At 42.8% G+C, this 20,503-nt stretch overlaps 1 long non-coding RNA gene across 1 annotated transcript in view; it reads right to left on the bottom strand.

Moving 5' to 3' along the window:
* LOC147015363 (uncharacterized) overlaps positions 1-20,489 on the bottom strand; it is a 267,373-nt gene extending 246,884 nt beyond the window's left edge. The window contains exon 1 of the long non-coding RNA XR_015050300.1: positions 20,068-20,489. This is a non-coding gene — a long non-coding RNA (uncharacterized LOC147015363). The remainder of the gene's footprint in view (positions 1-20,067) is intronic.
* Between the last annotated feature and the right edge of the window lie 14 nt (positions 20,490-20,503).

The raw sequence follows: 20,503 nt of genomic DNA, 5'->3' as shown, positions 1-20,503 counted from the left end.
CTCAATCAACATCCTATTGATTTTATCCATAATTAAAATGTTACCCTATCATTAGGCTTTGTTGTCTGTGGTCCAACATTACAAATGAGTGGACCATTTTGTTTCACCTTTTCTATATCCATTTCACTATTTGATCCACCGTGGCAGATGTTTGAAAGCAATGCATGTTTTTAATGAAGATATTGTAATTACATATTTATAACAAAGTTGCAACAATAACAGAATATCCCTGCTTGAAGAGGCACTGAGTCTTTCTGGAGGTCCAGCCAAGATACAGTACTCAGATCATGCGCGATCTCTCATGTCTGTGTACATCTTTAAACTTCCGCAATAAATCATCGTCAGAAAAAAAAGATTGCATATAGTGGGGTTGAAAGACATTTTGGAATCGACACAGTAAGCGGTGTCGCATTTCACTGAAGAACAGATGAAGAGATCGATCAGCTGTGAAACAGTCAGGTCGTGTGTGCATGGCGGTATAGCCCTGGGGTGTACACTATACACTGGCAGGTGTGGACTGATATATCCGAGCCTGATTCGACCCGATACATTCAAAAGCATGAAGAGGAACAAACTGAAAAATAGTGTTCGAAAGTAAAATGAGCATGTCTCAGCAAAGTATATTTGTGCTCAGCCTATAACTTTCAAGAACAGAATATCAACGACCATCCTGCCCACATGACTCCCAGATAATGCCTCCAGAAACATGTTCTATATAAATATTCGCAACAGTTTTATGTTTCTTGTGCGACAGCAATAAACGTGTGTCATTTACTCAAATCCAATTTGGCTTATAGACCTGGCTTGCTCGATTGACCGTTGTTGATTGTTACAGAATATCTGAGGCCAATTTCATGCACTTCCACCAGCCAACTGAGAGACAAGGCAGGTTTATTGTGTCTGGACTTGCTTTATCATGTTTATCCCCTGAGTGTATATGTATTCACTTGACTGCGGGATTACGTGATCCAGACGCTTTTCAGAGAGAGGGAGAGAGAGAGAGAGAGGGGGGCAAGAGAGAGAGAGAGAGAGGGGGGCGAGAGAGAGAGAGAGAGGGGGGCAAGAGAGAGAGAGAGAGGGGGGCAAGAGAGAGAGAGAGAGAGAGAGAGAGAGAGAGAGAGAGAGAGAGAGAGAGAGAGAGAGAGAGAGAGAGAGAGAGAGAGAGAGAGAGAGAGAGAGAGAGAGAGAGAGAGAGAGAGACACAGAGACACACAGAGACACACAGAGACACACGCAGTCACACGGAGACACACAGAGACACGGAGACACAGAGAGACACACACAGAGACACACAGAGAGACACAGAGAGACAGAGAGACCGAGAGAGAGAGAGAGAGAAAAAAAAAAAGAGAGAGAGACAGAGAGAGAGACAGAGAGACTCACACAGAGACACACAGAGACACACACAGACACACAGAGACACAGAGAGAGAGAGAGAGAGAGAGAGAGAGAGAGAGAGAGAGAGAGAGAGAGAGAGAGAGAGAGAGAGAGAGAGAGAGAGAGAGAGAGAGAGAGAGAGAGAGAGAGAGACACACAGAGACAGAGAGAGAGAGAGAGAGAGAGAGAGAGAGAGAGAGAGAGAGAGAGAGAGAGAGAGAGAGAGAGAGAGAGAGAGAGAGACAGAGAGACAGAGAGACAGAGAGACAGAGAGACAGAGAGACAGAGAGACAGAGAGACAGAGAGACAGAGAGACAGAGAGACAGAGAGACAGAGAGACAGAGAGACAGAGAGACAGAGAGACAGAGAGACACAGAGACACAGAGACACAGAGACACAGAGACACAGAGACACAGAGACACAGAGACACAGAGACACAGAGACACAGAGACACAGAGACACAGAGACACAGAGACACAGAGACACAGAGACACAGAGACACAGAGAGAGAGAGAGAGAGAGAGAGAGAGAGGGAGAGAGAGAGAGAGAGAGAGACAGAGAGACAGAGAGACAGAGAGAGAGAGAGAGAGAGAGAGAGAGAGAGAGAGAGAGATCTGAATAATTTGTTCAACTTGAGTGCCTGACTCAGTGACCATCTTGCCTATCAGATGGGCATTATTGAAGTTCTATCATTGAAGTTCCAAAGATTTTAGTTCAGAACCTCTTTAAACAACGGGTCCACACTCTTACTTGTACCCAAGATCATCCAATCAGGCAGAGAGAGAAAGTGAGTGAGACAGAGATAGAGTGCGAGGCTGTACCGCTCCTGGGAATCTTCATCTCAGGTTAATCAATACCCATTCCCACCCTGAGATCAGATCAGACAACACAGTATCTGATCATAGATTAATTCTTATGATTTAATTTCTTCTGCCATGTGTTTACCAGCTATACCCTCAATTTACATTTCTACTGTTTCTGTAACCATGCTGAAATAATTGCCTGCAGCTTGGAACAATGTGTGAGGGGAAAAAAATAAAAACTAGGAACAATGTTGGAGTTTTCAGGGAGATGTTAGAAGTATATGAGACGACCGTGAACCCGTTGGGTTTCCGTTGTGACAGCGGTTGATAAAAACATCATTTAAAAAAAAAAAAACGAAAAAAAACATAGCTCCAGCAAACTATACCGCTGAGGTTGTTTGCATTGATCAAATAATCCAGAAGAGTACTTGACTGAATTGGGAATTGATTTTTTAATAATTTTTTTCGTTGCCCGATTTGAACAAAATTTGATATTGCACGTCAATGTTAAAAAACAAAACGGAGAAAAGAAAGTCGAAGAAATTATTGTGCATAATCTTCCAAACACAATTTTATTTATTAATGAATACGGAAGCATTAGATCAAAATGGCGATGTTTATTTTATGCTTAAAAATAAATCGTTCTTGTCTGTACTTAATGTTTAAGATTTTTTAATAAATCATTTCAAGAAAAAAAAGATAGCTTCAGCGAACTATACCGCTGAGGTTGTTTGCATTGATCAAATTCTCCCGAAGAGTACTTGACTGAATCGGGAATTGATTTTTATATAAATTTTTGATTGCCCGATTTGAACAAAACTTGATACTTCACACCGCAGGAAAATGGTGAGTAATGTGGCACTAAAATGTTTGCGCCATCGTGTACTGTTTTGGCTGTATTTCAGGAATATACATACATATATGCATACATACATACAAACATACATACATACAAGATGAGAGTTTTAGTAATATATAGATAGATATGCCATATCTGAGAGCCTTTTAAAAAGTCCTCGGAACCACATGCTCACAAATATTACAAGATATGCCGACTATTTTCATTTTACAATGTACAAATAAGCATAAGTAAAGCAATACTTTACAAATAATATATAAATTGATATATACTAGTGTGGGCCCGTACGTGTGTTCCCGTACGTGCAAAAAAATATATATTAAAAAAAGAAGAATTGTGACGTCAATTGTGACGTCATGGCACTGTGTCCTGTCATTGGTTTGGGAAATAAATGGCCATAACTTGGGAACCACTTGTCCGATTAATATCAAACCTTGAAAAGGCACATCCACAGGGCCCCAGCGTCAATTGTGACGTCATATCAAATGAAGAAGAAGAGTTGTGACGTCAATCGTGAAGTCATAGCACCGTGTCCTGTCATTGGTTTGGTAAATAAATGGCCATAACTTGGGAACCACTTGTCCGATTAACATCAAACCTTGAAAAGACACATACTCAGGTCCCCAGCAATATACCTGGCAAGTTTCAGTTAGATCGGACCAGTGGTTGTCGAGAAACAGCGGTCACAGACAGACACTTCAGATCCACTTGACAGACAGACAGACAAGCCGGTAGGCGGCGATGGGTCGCCGAGCATGGAAACTACAAGATATGGAGCAAAATGGATGTCATATAGCGGATAGGGAATCACCTTAAGATTATGCATATCAAATATCATCCAGTTCCATCGACTGATAACTACTCGGTATCCATTTGAATGAAAAGTACCGAAAATGCGGTTTCAAATCGGAAATCCCCAAAGTTCGAGGGGGTGGGCACTGTGGGTGAACAAAGATCTAAATCGAAAATCTGGCTTGATCGTTAGTGCATAATGTATTCCAGACGATTAGTGTGAATTTTCATGACCATAACCCTAGGAGGAGTAGCATTTGGCGCAAAGGCTCCTCCAGCTCTCGCATATTATAGATTTTTGCACTAATTGACCTTTGACCCCTGACCAAAGCGAAATTGGTCAATATGTCCTGAGGCAAAGTTGTAGTACTCATTGAGTACCATGAACCTGCAAAGTTTCATTCATATCGATGCACTCAACTGGTCGCTAGGGGGCCTTCAATTTTCACCAATTATCGCACATACCCTAATTGTAGGGGGCGCTGCGGGTAAAGTATTCCATACATCACAAAAACCGGAATATATTTGATAGAGCATCACCTGTAGATCATTCGTGCCAAATGTCATAACCCTAACGTGGGATAATGGCTTTCGGAATTGATTTCACGTGAACGGTACAGATTTTGAAGGTTTTTTGGTTGTTGCTAGGGAGCCAAAGCATCCCTAGCAACCATCAAAATTTCCAAAGCACTAGGTCAGAAGATGTACCTACCACCCGAGTTTGGTCAAAATCCGCCCACGTTTACTACCAATTATGCTGATGACAAACAAACAAACAGACAGAATTACTGACAATAAGGGTCACCTATTTCGGTGACCCAATAGACACACAGAGATTGCTGGAATTATAGATGGATGATTCGTAAAGAACCCCACCATCCCTACCTTCCTCCGCATGTAACTAGGATACCAACAGTAATTTTAGCCTTCAAGATAAGATCCATGTTTTGTACATCTTAATTGTTAAATTTGTACAGGATTTGTGCCCTTGCCATTGGAATATTGTTTCATTGTTATTGTTGTGCCATGTTTGTAATAAAAACATTTTATTACAAGAAACCCTTTGTTTGCAAACATGAGAGTGGAGGTGTACACTTTGCCTCCTTTTCCTGCCATCAGGCCAATTGGAACAATTGGGAGCTATTCATAAAGCACAGGCTTTCTTCCAGCGCTTGGCTTAATAATAATAATAACACTCAACCAATTTCTGCTTGGCTCTCGAAGGCCACACCTCAAATACTCATATTATATATATATATATATATATATATATATATATATATATATATATATATATGTGTATATATATATATATATATGTGTATATATATATATATATATATATATATATATCTTCTTCCTCTTTCGGCTTGCTCCCGTTAGGGGTCACCACAGCGGACCAACTGTCTCCATTTCGCTCTATCCTCCACATCTTCCATTGACACTCCAACCACCCGCATGTCCGCCCTCACCGCATCCATGAACCTCTTCTTTGGCCTTCCTCTTCTCCTCCTGCCTGGCGGCTCCATCTTCAACATCCTTCTCCCGATATACTCTGTTTCCCTCCTGTGCACATGTCCAAACCATCTCAATCTCGCCTCTCTCACTTTGTCTCCAAACCGTCCTACCAGCGCTGTCCCTCTAATACACTCATTTCTTATCCTATCCATCCTCGTCACTCCCAACGAGAATCGCAGCATCTTTAACTCTGCCACCTCCAGCTCTGCTTACTGTCTTTTTGTTAGCACCACCGCCTCCAAACCATACAACATAGCTGGTCTCACTACCGTCTTGTATACTTTCCCCTTCACTCTTGCAGCTACCCTTCTGTCACAAATCACTCCTGCAACTCTTCTCCACCCACTCCATCCTGCCTGCACTCTCTTTTTCACTTCTCTCCCACACTCTCCGTTACTTTGGACAGTTGATCCCAAGTATTTAAACCAATCCACCTTCCCCACCTCAACTCCTTGCAACTGCACCATACCACCACCCTCCCTCTCATTTACGCACATGTACTCCGTCTTACTCCTACTGACTAACATTCCCCTTCTCTCCAGTGCGTACCTCCACCTCTCAAGGCTCGATTCAGCCTGCTCCCTACTCTCCCTACAGATCATGATGTCATCCGCGAACATCATGGTCCATGGAGACTCCAGTCTGATCTCGTCCGTCAACCTGTCCATCACCATTGCAAACAGGAAAGGGCTCAGAGTCGATCCTTGGTGCAATCCCACTTTAACCTTAAACCGGTCCGTCATTCCTACCGCACACCTCACCGCTGTCACACTGTCCTCATACATATCCTGCACGATCCTCACATACTTCTCCAACACTCCCGACTTCCTCATACAATACCACAACTCCTCTCTTGGCACCCTATCATAAGCTTTCTCTAAATCCACAAACACACAATGTAACTCTTTCTGGCCTTCCCTATACTTCTCCATCAACATTCTCAAAGCAAACATCGCATCAGTGGTGCTCCTTCCTGGCATAAACCCATATTGCTGCTCACAGATCATCACCTCTCCTCTCAACCGAGCTTCCACTACTCTTTCCCACAACTTCATGGTGTGGCTTAACAACTTTATCCCTCTGTAATTTCCACAGCTCTGCACATCACCCTTATTCTTGAAAATCGGGACCAGTACACTTAATCTCCACTCCTCCGGCATCCTCTCACTTTCCAAGACTTTATTAAACAATCTGGTTAACAACCCCACTGCCATCTCTCCTAAGCACTTCCATGCCTCCACTGGTATACCATCTGGGCCAACCGCCTTTCCACTTTTCATCTTCTTCATAGCAGTCCTCACTTCATCCTTACTGATCCACCCCACTTCCAGATTCACTATCTCCACCTCTTCCAACCTTCTCTCTCTCTCATTTTCTTCATTCATCAGCTCCTCAAAGTACTCCATCCACCTTCTCAACACACTCTCCTCGCTCGTCAGCACATTCCCATTTGCGTCCTTTATCACCCTAACCTGCAGCACATCCTTCCCAGCTCGGTCCCTCTGTCTTGCCAATCGGTATAAATCCTTTTCCCCTTCTTTTGTATCCAACTTCTCATACAGCTCGTCATATGCCTTTTCCTTGGCCTTAGCCACCTCTCTTTTGCTTTTCGACGCCACTCCTTATACTCCTGCCGACTTTCTTCATCTCTCTGACTATCCCACTTCTTTTTCGCCAACCCCTTCTTCCTTATACTTTCCTGTACTTCCTCATTCCACCACCAAGTCTCCTTATCTTCCTTCCTCTGTCCAGATGTCACACCAAGTACCTTCCGAGCAATCTCCCTCACAACTTCTGCTGTCGTTGCCCAATCATCCCACCCATCTTTACCACCATCCAACGCTTGTCTCACCTCCTCCCTAAATTTCACGCAACAGTCTTCCTCCTTCAGCTTCCACCATCTGGTCCTTGGTTCAGCCCTCACTCTCTTCCTCAACCTCACCTCTAAAGTCATCCTACAGACCACCAATCGATGCTGTCGAGCTACACTCTCCCCTGCCACAACCTTACAGTCACTAATCTCTTTCAGGTTGCATCTCCTACTTAAGATGTAATCCACCTGTGTGAACTTTCCTCCACTCTTGTATGTCACCCTGTGTTCCTCCTTCTTGAAATACGTGAGATATATATATATACATATATATATATATATACATATATATATATATATATATATGTATATATATATATATATATATATATATATATACATATATATATATATACATATATATATATATATACATATATATATATATACATATATATATATATATACATATATATATATATATATATAGTCTCAAATCTGTTGAAATGTCGTTAGTAGTGTGTAGGTTTGCACACTCCTTGCACAGGACAATGTTGAAGAAATTTTTAAAAAGAACATTGGTGTTTCCTGGACTATTTTGGAGTATCTCGTTCTGAGGACATATTAAATAGCCCCATATGCAGTGGATGTGATGGGTCCCAACCACAAAAATACCATATGCTACGTGGTTTGGATTTAATTTTGTGAACCGTAATAAGGGAACAATCACCCACATCTGTTGCAGGTGATAATATGGGCTTGTGAGGCCGACACACAAAGCTTTGGCCAACATAGTGTGGAGGACTTTTGAGGTGGTGTCATTACATCAACAGGTATTTACCAGTATCTTTGCAACATTTGGTATGTCAATGGTTCCCTGTGTTGAGCATCTTGCCATAACAGGGAGCTGAAGAATGATCATTACACAACCACATGTGGAAAATGCCATGAGAAGACAGATTGTCTCTCATGATGGTCCACTCTGTTGGAAAAGCGTGAGGACACTTCAGATCCACTCGACAGTACTATTTATACCCAAGATTGAACAAGAATGGTATTTGGGCTTAGGCGCGAATGCGCAGACGTGATGCGGTGATCTGGGAAAACAGGAAAGGCAAAAATTGTCTGGGAAAGCGCAGCACGTTTATGAAGACGATTTCATCAGCGTTGTGAAAGGAAACTCGAAAGCAAATAAGAGACTAAACAAATAAGCATTACGAAGGCAGCACGAGTGCAGGGAAGCACCATTAAGATGCTGTGGTTTTGCGATTCACGCTGAATTTCACACACGATTAAAATGCTTAACATCTGTTCAATATGCGATTAATTATGGCATGGTATATTACAAAGTGCCGGAGAATTCCTGGGCTAAAGGCAATGTACATCTGACAGTTGTTTTTGTTCATTTATCTGTTAATGTCTGCAAAGAGCCCGCCAGAAAATGGCTCCCCCGCCAGTGGGATATGACCCACTTGGTAGGGTTCACCGTATAATTGGAGTTTAGCCCGTCAGTTTTCCTGATGTATGCCCGTAATAAAACAACGATTAGTTTTCCAAACAGTGTGTTTCATTGTGCTGAAGCGAGGGGACCGGCATAAGGGGCAGAAAAAGATGAAGAGCACTCGTCGCTTGCCATGTAATGTTCTCCGCCACGCGTGCTCGCGAAGTCAAGATGCGAGATGAAGATGCTAAAAGGCGTCCAATCACACGGTTATTGCAGACATCCATACACTATGCGAACCATAGATCACCTGTCCCAACAGACCCATTCCTGAGCCGGTGAGGATACAAAACCACGGAGTTGTCATTACACGCTGATGCCAATGAAATGATGCTTTGCCACAATGTTCATTCAGAAGGGATGCCATCGATTGCCAGAAGGGTTGCCCCCCCCCCCCCGCAACACAATCTCCTTTTTCATTTCACTCATGTGATCATGTTGTATTAATTATTCCCCCCACCCCCCACTTTGCAGAGTATAAGGCTCATGCTCAAAAGGCATTTAATCAAACTAATGTCATTTATTTTATATAAATTATGGATCCCTCCCCCCCCACATATCTACCCCCCTTCCCCCCTCAACTTGGAAGGGGACTGAATATCCAGCACATGATGCTTGCACAGTGCCACTCAGTGTTGGGAACAATGGACCAAGCCTTCCCTGCTGGGCAACTACACGTTTTGAATCTGGATCTTTCCAACTACAACCAGTTGTTTGCCCTCTCATGTTATATGCATCTTTTCCTGCCAGAAGAAAACTCCAATCAAAACCAGAAAGCATCTCAAAATGCAAATCCTGTCTATGTCTGCCTTGTACTCAAACTAAACTTGATGAAAACGACAGTTGAAATTGTTCATTTTATTAATTTGTGTTCTCCATATTCTCATAAATATAATAAAGGTTTGTTGAATATTTTATGAAAAAAAACTTCAATTTGTAAAAATGTTATGGCATGGACAGACACAATGAAGCTCAATGGTAAATAAATAAAGAAACAAGGAAGCAATTAAAAAAAAAAAAACAATTGGGCATCTCATGCTTGACGCGCTGCGGTGGGGCTAATAAGGGCTATCTATAGTTATTATTTTCTCCAAATTCTCATTATAAAAGTTTGTTGAAAAGTTGATGACAAAAGTTCAAATGGTAAAAAAAAAAGTTATGGCCTGGAGAGATGGACAGACAGACACGCACACAGAAGCAATTGCAAAACCCCATCTCCCGCTGCAATTCCAAACGAATGCCTGAAAGTGAGTGATGGCATATACTCGTATTTGTACATTTATTCTGTTATTCGCTGATGTGGAAACCTGTTTGTGTGGAGGAAGGTCCACCACTTTATATATTCTGGAAAAAGGATGGAAGAAACGTTGATATTCCAGCACAATAGGTGGGGCTTGTAGCAAGGTATTATGTACACATTTAGGACATGGGGGACCAAAAATGAAAGTCATTGGATGATTAAGTTTTGCATATCATTTGTTAGCCAACATCATGGGGATTCAGGATCTATTTGGGCAGAGCTTAATTCTTCCTCTTTCTATTGCTCTGACAGGGTCAAAGTTGGTTATCAATTATCTGTATCAAGGAACCACTCATATCATTATAAAATTTGTCTGATGGCTTAGATATGTATTATACACTAATTGGAAACCACATATATGGAGAATATTTGACCTTGAGCAAAGAGGTCAAGGTTATATGAAATTAACAAATTGATCAAATTGATCAGTGTTCATTCAGGTCATTAATATATATGCACATAAACTTACCCATAGAAATACATGCTGTGATGAACCAAATTAACATCTTAGGATTAAAAGTGCAGATTTCTTTAAAACGTTACGTACTTCCTAACGACCTTTGATGTTCTGTACACTGAACACAAACTGGCCTTTGGTATTGATTTTTATATCACAGGGCCATCTTGGTAAACTTATTCTATGGTTATAAAATCAAGCTTATAGATACCAATAATTTTGTAGCAGCTTGGTAAATGCAATTTGTTACATACTTCCTAACATTTTTTAACCCAATCATGGAAGTAAACCTAAAAACTGGTATGTAGTAATGATCCATGTTGAAACTTGCCATTTTAAATCATCACTTTATGTGGAAGTAAATTGCTATTTAAGATGTTCTATCAGATGCATTTCAAATTTCTGGAATAAGATTTTGTAAGCTTCACTATGACTGGGGCAAATTTTGCAAAATCTGAGATTTTACACATTTGATGGTGCCAAGATTTGCAGAAGGTCATAAGAAATGTACTGTTTAGAGGAATTGTTCTATCCTTATAGTTATGTATAATGATATGTATCAAACAAAAAAAATGCATTTTCAACCATGTTGGACAACATATACAATCATACATGTAACCCATTTCTAAAAAATGAGCTAAAAAATTGGGAAAAATAGCCTGTGTTTGGATAAAAAAACATGCTTTGTAAGCAACTATATCCATAGGACCCATAGCAAAGTATACATTTTCTGAAAGCACAGACACTTGGGCATTATATAACATTAAGATTGTTTATCTTATTAAAATTGGGTTCAATTTCTAAGCTTTCACCTCATTTAGGACCACAGTGTACACAATACCATGCTACAAGCCGTGGGTGATCATGAAAAAGTCACCTTAGTAATCAGCACAATGATAAATCTTGATTCAGCATCTCTCAGACATCCATTGATTAAGTTATAAACAGATTAGGTTTAAGTACAGAATTGTTCACCAACCATGAGCACAGAATTCTGTTTTTTCACACAATCTGCTCAAAACAAATAATGCTTTGCAGTATGTCAGCTAATTAAAGGATTTTCCAGATCAGGCCGAATGTAACATTTACATGAACAACGAGAAGGGCACTCGGGAGAGCGCGTACCTCCGCCACACAATGCCTGATCCACGAGAATATATCGGGCCCAATACATTTCTTAAATATCATGCTATATATCGTTTTTGGCCCGATCTCTCAATGGTGAAGAATCACTTTAAAATTAAACAATTCTCATGTCCAGATCGGGATTCGGATCTTCACCAACATTGAAACAATTCTGTCTTGTCACACACCCATCCTGTCCACAAAATTTAATCCAGATCCGTCCACAACTATGAGATATCCTGTACACAGACAAACAGACACACAAACAAACAGACAGAAAGGGGTGAAAATATAACCTCCTTCATCTTCGGTGGCGGAGGTAATAATGGCATGAGATGACGACATTTACAAATCAACACAGATAATAGACAATCCCTGATATCTTCTCCCCGGGTCACAATGGACCTGTATTGCTATCTGTTAAGCATATTTAGGTGTAACACTCTACAATCACACAAAGATGGCAATGATCAATGCAGAATGCAGCATTCAAAACTGAAAGATCACCAAATTATGCACAAGTGATTCGATGATCAGATGGGAACACCAAATGGAAGGATGACGAGGATAAAATTTCACAAACTTTTGTTTGCAATGAACTCAGTGTGATGTGTAATTAATATGTTATGATCTGAGTATAATTGACATCTTTTTGATGTACATAGTCGAGGCTCGTGGAAGAGATAGTAACTACAAGGTGACCACAATGTCTTGTTATCCCTTGTAAAAATTGTGGCATTGCCTTTATGTGCAGAGTGCAAATTCATTTCCTTTTTCCCTTTTTCAGAATGGGTGAATGTAACCCCCCAAAAAACATTTTCTTTTCAGATTGAGTGATGGAGCACAAACTGATCCACTGGCTACTTAAGGCTTGTGTCAAAAGCTGTAAAATGTGTAATACAGGAAAACAGTACTGCAAACGAATGTGGTATAACTTGTAGAACCCTTCAGTGTTGTCAGCTGATATGATAAAAGGCAATGTCAATTTTTACAAGGGGTGACAAGACATTCTGGCCACCATATAGAACACTGAACAGATCAGGAGGTAACAGGACAAGACAAGAGGAACAGTTGAGAGAGGGGGGAAACACCAGCAGCAGAGTTGAAGGCCAAGATTTGGAAAAACAATAGGTATGGGGAGAAATAGGGGGTGGTGGGGGTTGGGCAGAAGAGAATGCATGGGGTGGACAAGATGGATACAAAAAGAAACTCTCAGGATGGAAAACTGGAAATTTGGAAGGAGGATGGATTGTGGTGAGGTGGGGGTTAAGGCCCTGTCACACCTTGACGATTTAGCCAGCGTATGCCGACGTATGAAAAATTTGTCTAAGACGCTGGCACACGTCGAATACGTTATGGGTAACTTTTGTATACGTGAAGAGCACGCTGGCATACGTCGTAGTATGCCGAGCTCGTCGACAAATTTTAACATGCTTGAAATTATTTAACGTATGCCAGCGTATGACTCACACGTTCCGCATACGCTGGCCATAAGTTGTAGGCACGTTACGCGATTGTTGACACACGTCGACACACGTTATTGTAAGTTACTCATTAGTCGAAACACGTCGAGGTAATGTTTAGCATACCCGAAACTTATTTCTAACCTATGAGTAATGTGTTGTAGGCACGTTACGCGAACGTTGACACACGTTGACACACGTCGACACACGTTACTTGTAAGTTACTCATAAGTCGAAACACGTTGAGGTAATGTTTAGCATCAGTGTTCCAGACTCCATTGTTTTTTTTTGTTTGTTTCTTCGGCATGACGGTGATGTTGACACTTCGATTTCTAGTGCGGTTATAATATAATATAATTAATAGGCTGCCGCTCAACGATTTAAATCATAACCGCACTCGAAATCGAAGTGTCAACATCACCGTCATGCCGAAGAAAAAAAAAAACCATGGAGTCTGGAACACTGACAGGTTCCTCCTGTGTGAACCCCATTTTTATAAACCAATTCCCCAAAATGCTGCCAATACGCCATTATAAGTTAGCTGTAAGTTAGTAACACGTTCAGTAAGTTCTGTGGTCGTCCGGAAGACGTCAAATACATCTTCATACGTCAATATGCATTGGAGATACGTTACACATAGGTTCAAAGCACGTTACTCAAAGGTTAGAAATAAGTTTCGGGTATGCTAAACATTAAGGCCCGGTCACACCTTGACGTTTTAGCCAACGTATGCCGATTTTTGATTTTTTTTTCTAAAACGCTGGCACACGTTGAATACGTTATGGGTAAGTTTTGATAACATTGAGAGCACGCTGAAAAACACTGCCATACGTCGTTGTACGTTGGCTTTAAACGTTGTACTTTTCGGTTGTCCTCAAATTTTTTCATGCTTGAAATTTCACGACGTATGCCGGCGTATGACTCACACGTTCCGCTACGCTGGCCACAAGTTGTATGCACGGTCTGCGATCGTTGACAGACGTCAACACATGCTACTTGTAAGTTAATCATAAGTTGAGACATGCCGAGGTAATGTTTAGCGTACCCGAAACTTATTTCAAACCTACGATTAATGTGTTGTTGGCACGTTACGCGATCGTTGCCACACATCGACAGACGTTACTTTTAAGTTACTCATAGGCTGAAAGACGTCGGTATAATGGATCGTCCTTGCGTCAGCGTCCACGGCCACGGCCAGGACACTTATTTGCAGCATTCTTCAAACTTTTCTTCGGCATGACGAGGATGTTCACACTTCGATGTCTAGCTCGGATATGATTCCAATTGTCCATCGGCAGCGTCTATTTAAAATAGTCGAGTTTGAGCGTTTTAACACGTTCAATAGAAACGATTAAAATTTCCAAGCGCCAGCGTCAAAAAACAAAGGCGAGTGACAGCAATTTAAATCGTTCATTGTAAACAATGAAAATAGCTGAGTGGTACCGTTTAAAAGTCGTTGAGTGTAAAAAAAATCCAATTGTTGAGCGCAAGCGTCTACTTTCAATAGTGGAGATGCAGCCATTTAAATCGTTGAGTGGCAGCCTATGAACCTACCCGTGGACACGCGGACGCAAGGAGGATCCATCATAACCCACACCCTCCCCCTCACACTCACCTACTACTGCCAACATGAACAAACTACTACTAATACTAATACTAATACTAATACTAATACTGTTACTGCTGACATGGACATCAACTCAAAAAGGACTCGAAAACGTTGTGGGGTTCCCCTTTTATGAGCAGCATTTTTATATACCAATTCCCAAAACCGCTGGGAACACGTCTTTATCTGGCAGTTGTAAGCTAGAAACACATTCATTTTTTTTTTTTTTTGTCGACCGGAAGACGTCATTGGAATACGTCTACATACGTCGATGTGTGTTGGGACTACGTAAAAAATTGGTTCGAAGCACGTCAAACATAAGTTAGAAATAAGTTTCGCGTAAAAAAGACATTACCGCGACGTGTTTCGACTTATGAGTAGCTTATAAGTAGCCTTTGTGGACGTGTGTAAGCGTCCACATATCGTGTGTAAAACTTATCCCCATCGCATGCGGAATGTGTGTCATACGCCGAGTACGTCGTAAAATTTTGAACATGTTTAAAATTTCTTGACGTACTCTACTTACTATGACGTATGATAGCGTACTTTAGCGTTCTACTCACGTATACCAAACTTACTTATACCGTATTTGACGTGCCCCAACGTTTTAGACACTTTTTGTTACGTCGGCATACGCTGGCAAGATCGCCAAGGTGTGACCGCGATGTTGTCACTTCCATTTCTACGGCAGTTATGATTCGAATCGTTGTGCGTCAGCCTTTTAATAGGCTACGTCACGACATTGTCGGCGATGCGTGCAACGCGCTATGCCGAAGTTAGACTATCGTTGGGCATAGGTTGTGTAGGCCGACAACAGGTTCAGCATTCGTTGGTATAAGTTATCTATAACACAACGAAACGTTCTGTGTCCATTACTAATATGTTATGCATACGACCAACTCGTTATGAATACGTCCGAATCTTAAAAAAAAAAAACATCAAAAGTTCAACGTAAGCCAGCATTTTACATACATTTTAATACGTTGCCATCGCTGGCTAAAACGTCAAGGTGTGACCGGGCCTTTACCTCGACGTGTTTCGACTTATGAGTAACTTACAAGTAACGTGTGTCGACGTGTGTCAACGATCGCGTAACGTGCCTACAACTTATGGCCAGCGTATGCGGAACGTGTGCGTCATACGCTGGCATACGTCGAAAAATTTTCAACATGCTGAAAATTTGTCGACGTACTCGGTGTACTACGATGTATGCCAGCATGCTTCAGCATGCTGTTAACGTATACAAAACTTACCCATAACATATTTGACGTGTGCCAGCGTATTCGGCAAATTTTTCATACGTCAGCATACGCTGGCTAAAACATCAAGGTGTGACAGCGGCTTCACACTTCAATGCCTAGTGCGGTTATGATTTGAATCGTCGAGCCGCAGACTTTTAATAGGCTACACCACGTGATCGTCGGCGATACGCTGCCGTGCGCTATGCATAAGTTAGAATATCGTTGGGCATAGGTTGTGAACGCCGACAGCACGCTCAGCATTCGTTGATATGTTATTGAAACGTACTGTGTACGTTACTAATACGTTATGCATACGTCCAACTCGTTATGAATACGTCCAAAACTGGGAAAAAACATCAATAGTTCAGCGTACGCCAGCGCTTTACATACATTTTGAAACCTTGCCATACGCTGGCTAAAACGTCAAGGTCTGATAGGGCCTTTAACGAAGGCAGAAAAGGTCATGATTTTGGATTTTTTGTTTTTTTTGTATCCAATGTCAAGGCTCGTATGAGAGCTAACACACAGCACAGAGCAAAGGGGGGGGGCATGAGACAAGAGGGGAGGGAGTGGGAAGGACAAAATAGTGGGGAACAGAGACATTTGGAGATCTGGGGAAAGGAGAGGGATGGGGTGGGGAACATGGGGTAAAGAAGATTGACATTACAGGGACTTTCAGGAATGAAAGCAGGGAATTTGAAGGAGGTGGGTGTGGGGTGGATTAACGGGGGTAGAAAAGATCGAGGTTTTGGATGAAGGAAGATAAGAGTTGGTGGTGAACAGCTGTTTTGAAGGTCTGGAGGAAAGAATGGGATTGAAGAGAGTGTGGGAGTTTACTCCAAAGGTGAGAAAAAAGGAGGAATGAAAGAGTGAAGGTGAGCAGCGAGCATCAGCCCAGAGAGGAGAACAGTACTCCATCAGGCTGCGGACAAAAGCTTTGCATGTGGTCAGGAGCTCAGGTGGGCTGAGAAAAGACTTTGCACGACGGAGGATTCCCAGTTGACGACTGGCTTTGGAGGCCAGGTTGGAAATGTGGCTTTCCCAGCAAAGATCATGGCAGATAGTGAGACCCAAAAGCTTGAATGTAAGGACTTCTTCCAGAGGATTGTTGAGAAAGTAGATGGTGGGGTGGGAGGAGGGGGGGGTTCTAAACAGTCCTTTCGGAGAGACATAGTGAGAGTGTGAGATTTGTCAGGATTGAAAGACATGTTCCAAGTGTTAGACCAGTTTGTCATTTTATCCAGATCTGCAGATAGTGAAGAAGCTGCAGCTTGCCGGTCTGAGGGATGACAGAGGGTGGAGTCATCAACAAAGAAATAAAGAGGATTTTCCAGAGAGTCGGAGAGATCATTGATGAAAACCAGAAAAAAAACACAGCCCAGAACACCATCCAGCCGAGACAGGAAGAGGGGATGAGAGAATTCCATTTCGGGCCACACATTGGCTGCGACAGGAGAGGAAGCCTGCGAGCCATGAGTGGAGATGGCCTTGGATACCATAGGAAGAGAGTTTGGTGAGCAGGGCAGGGTGCCAGACCATGTCAAAAGCACGTGATGTCTCGGGATATGGCTCTGATTTCATGTCTGGCATCGAGTACCTCCATGCATTGGTGGGAGAACAGAAGCAGAATATCAAGGATAGAGTGACCTTGTCTGAAACCAAATTGATGATCAGAAATCAAGCCATTGGAGAAGAGAAGGATTTAATGTCTGAAGTGATGATGGATTCCATAACCTTTCTGATGACTGGGAGAAGGCCGATTGGTCTGTTGTGGCAGGGATCTGTTTTTGCTCCTTTTTATGCAGAGTGGTACTGTTTGCTGATTTCCAAGCATATGACAGATGACCTTGAGCAAATGAGAGGGTGAAGAGAACAGAGAGAGGGTGAGTAAGAGCAGAGGAGCAGGTTTTTAGGACACGTGGGCTGATGCTATCTGGACCGGTTACAGAATCTGAGTCGAGGTTTGACAGCAAGCTCTGCACTTTCATGCCTGGTGTTGGCTTAATGGTTAGGGTGGTGGCCTCTGGATCCTCGGGTTCTGAGTTCAAATCCCGCTCAGCTGTTGAATTAATACCAGGTGGGGTTAACTCGACCTGTCATCCTTCCGAGGTCGGCAAAATGAGTGCCAGCATGCTGGTATACTGTGTCGGAGTGGCGACCCGTCCAGGATTGTGCCCAATAGCCAAGGAGACTGCTTAGGCAGCACGACGCTCTGCACAGAGTAGGGTCCCAATCTCCTCCTCCTCTCCACTTTGTCAGAAGAAAAGGACACAGAGTCCAGGGACAGTCGGGTGCGACTGGGTAAGTTGGGTACAGAAAGCGATGGGTTCCAGACACAAGATTTTGATGCAAACACCGAGTTTAGCCATTCAGCCTTTTCGTGTGCGTTATCAGCAGTGCGGCCATTTGAGGTAAGGGAGGGGATGGAGGGGGAACATACACCAGAAACAGATTTGATTAGACGCTACCAGGATTTGGAGGAGGGAGAGATGTTTGAGGGTTCAGACTTGAGATTATAAAGATGTTGTTTTCTGGCTCTCCTGAGGGTAGACACTAGACACACACTTGTTCCGAGCTTTATGGAAGGAACTGAAATAACCCTCAGGTGGGTTTGCTTTCCATGAGGCAAAGGCAAGTTGTTTCAGGACAACTGCCTTGACACAAGCTTCAGTGAACCACGGGCGGGAGGAAGGGTATGACAGCTGAAGACGAGAGGGGATAAATCTGTGCATGAGAGAGAGAGAGAGAGAGAGAGAGAGAGAGAGAGAGAGAGAGAGAGACAGAGAGAGAGAGAGACAGAGAGAGAGACAGAGAGAGAGACAGAGAGAGAGACAGAGAGAGAGAGAGAGAGAGAGAGAGAGAGAGAGAGAGAGAGAGAGAGAGAGAGAGAGAGAGAGAGAGAGAGAGAGAGAGAGAGAGAGAGAGACATACAGAGAGAGAGAGACATATAGAGAGAGAGAGAGATACAGAGAGAGAGAGACATACAGAGAGAGAGAGACATACAGAGAGAGAGAGACATACAGAGAGAGAGAGACATACAGAGAGAGAGAGACATACAGAGAGAGAGAGACATACAGAGAGAGAGACATACAGAGAGAGAGAGAGAGAGAGAGAGAGAGAGAGAGAGAGAGAGAGAGAGAGAGAGAGAGAGAGAGACATACGGAGACATACGGAGACATACGGAGACATACGGAGACATACGGAGACATACGGAGACAGAGAGAGAGACAGAGAGAGAGACAGAGAGAGAGACAGAGAGAGAGACAGAGAGACACAGAGACACAGAGACACAGAGACACAGAGACACAGAGAGAGAGAGAGAGAGAGAGAGAGAGAGAGAGAGAGAGAGAGAAAGTTTCTGTGAAAGAATTCCCAGGGTGAGTTGATGTTGGAGAAAGTAGCGATGGGAGACCAGTCTGGAAGTTTGATGGCTGCTTGGAGACCCTACCAGTCGGCTTGAGTGAAATGCCAGACTCGACGGTGCTGAGGTAGTTCTCCAATAACAGCCAGAGAGATGTCCACTTTGACAAGGACATGGTCAGAAGAATCGATTTGAGCAGGGGAAGAGCAGCAGATATTGTCAGGGAAATTTGTCAAAATCAGATCCAGAAGAGACGGAGTACCGTTGGTTGAGATCCGGGTCGGGAAGTTGACCGATTGAGTCAGTCCCAATGAGTCGCAGAAAGCTTTTGTTGAAGTTCCATGGGAGGTGAGAGAGGTACCCACACCGAGCCAACTGGCATGGTGACAATTGAAGTCACCACATAAGAGGAAGAGAGAGTTTGGATGAGAAGATAGAAGTTGGTCCATGTTTCCGGATAGTGAGGTGTAGATGGAGTCATCACTGTTAGGTGGACGGTACAGTACACATATAAACATGAGGAGGGAGTGGAGGGGAAGCCATAGCCAGAGGTATTCCTGGGGGTGTGGGGGAGTGAGGGCAGTGCATGGAGAGTGAGGAACAGAGTCTTTAAATGGAGAGGAATGGAGATTGTCCCCAAACTCTCAGATTGAGGACGATCTGAGAGTTTCCTGGATATAAACAAAATTCGCCTCGTTCAAGCGAGTTAGTCCCACACTCAATGAATTACAATTATAATCACTGCGTCATACGTACTGCATGACCAAATGTATTGAGACAGTACATGGAGTGACCACACAGTAATGAAACTCCGTTTTAATGAGGACCTCATGAGGTAACTTGAGCTGACTGACCTTCAACGTGGGCTGATGTGGACTTCGAGAGGTTCACCACGTGTTTCCAACTCAATCGGGGGGGGAAATAAATGTCCTGAGGAGATGCAACACAATTCGAGGGCGGGTCGCGCCAAATTTGGTACTTGGGACGAAATAATTTTTTGCAGATTCGGTGGCCCTGGCCGAGTCGTGCCGAAGGACTCAAGAGTGAGAATCTAATCCTGAAGATCGTTTTCCTCTCCGGACATCTTTGGTTAAATTGTGGAGAACCGAACATTAACACATCAGCCAACGAAATCCACCAAGGAAGTGGCGATTTTAGACTGTTACAATTACAACGCTACCTCATCGAAAGCGAGCTCCCACTTTCCCGCGTTAAATTTTTATTTATTTATTTTTACCTCAGACAGGAAGCGCTCGCCCTCTGTTCCTGATTCGCGGTACTACATCGTTC

The sequence above is a fragment of the Eptatretus burgeri genome, chromosome 12 (assembly GCF_056783735.1).
Source record: "Eptatretus burgeri isolate ZD-2024b chromosome 12, Ebu_testis_v1, whole genome shotgun sequence".
Taxonomy (NCBI): Eukaryota; Metazoa; Chordata; class Myxini; order Myxiniformes; family Myxinidae; genus Eptatretus; species Eptatretus burgeri.
This window is presented reverse-complemented; position numbering and strand designations above follow the sequence as displayed.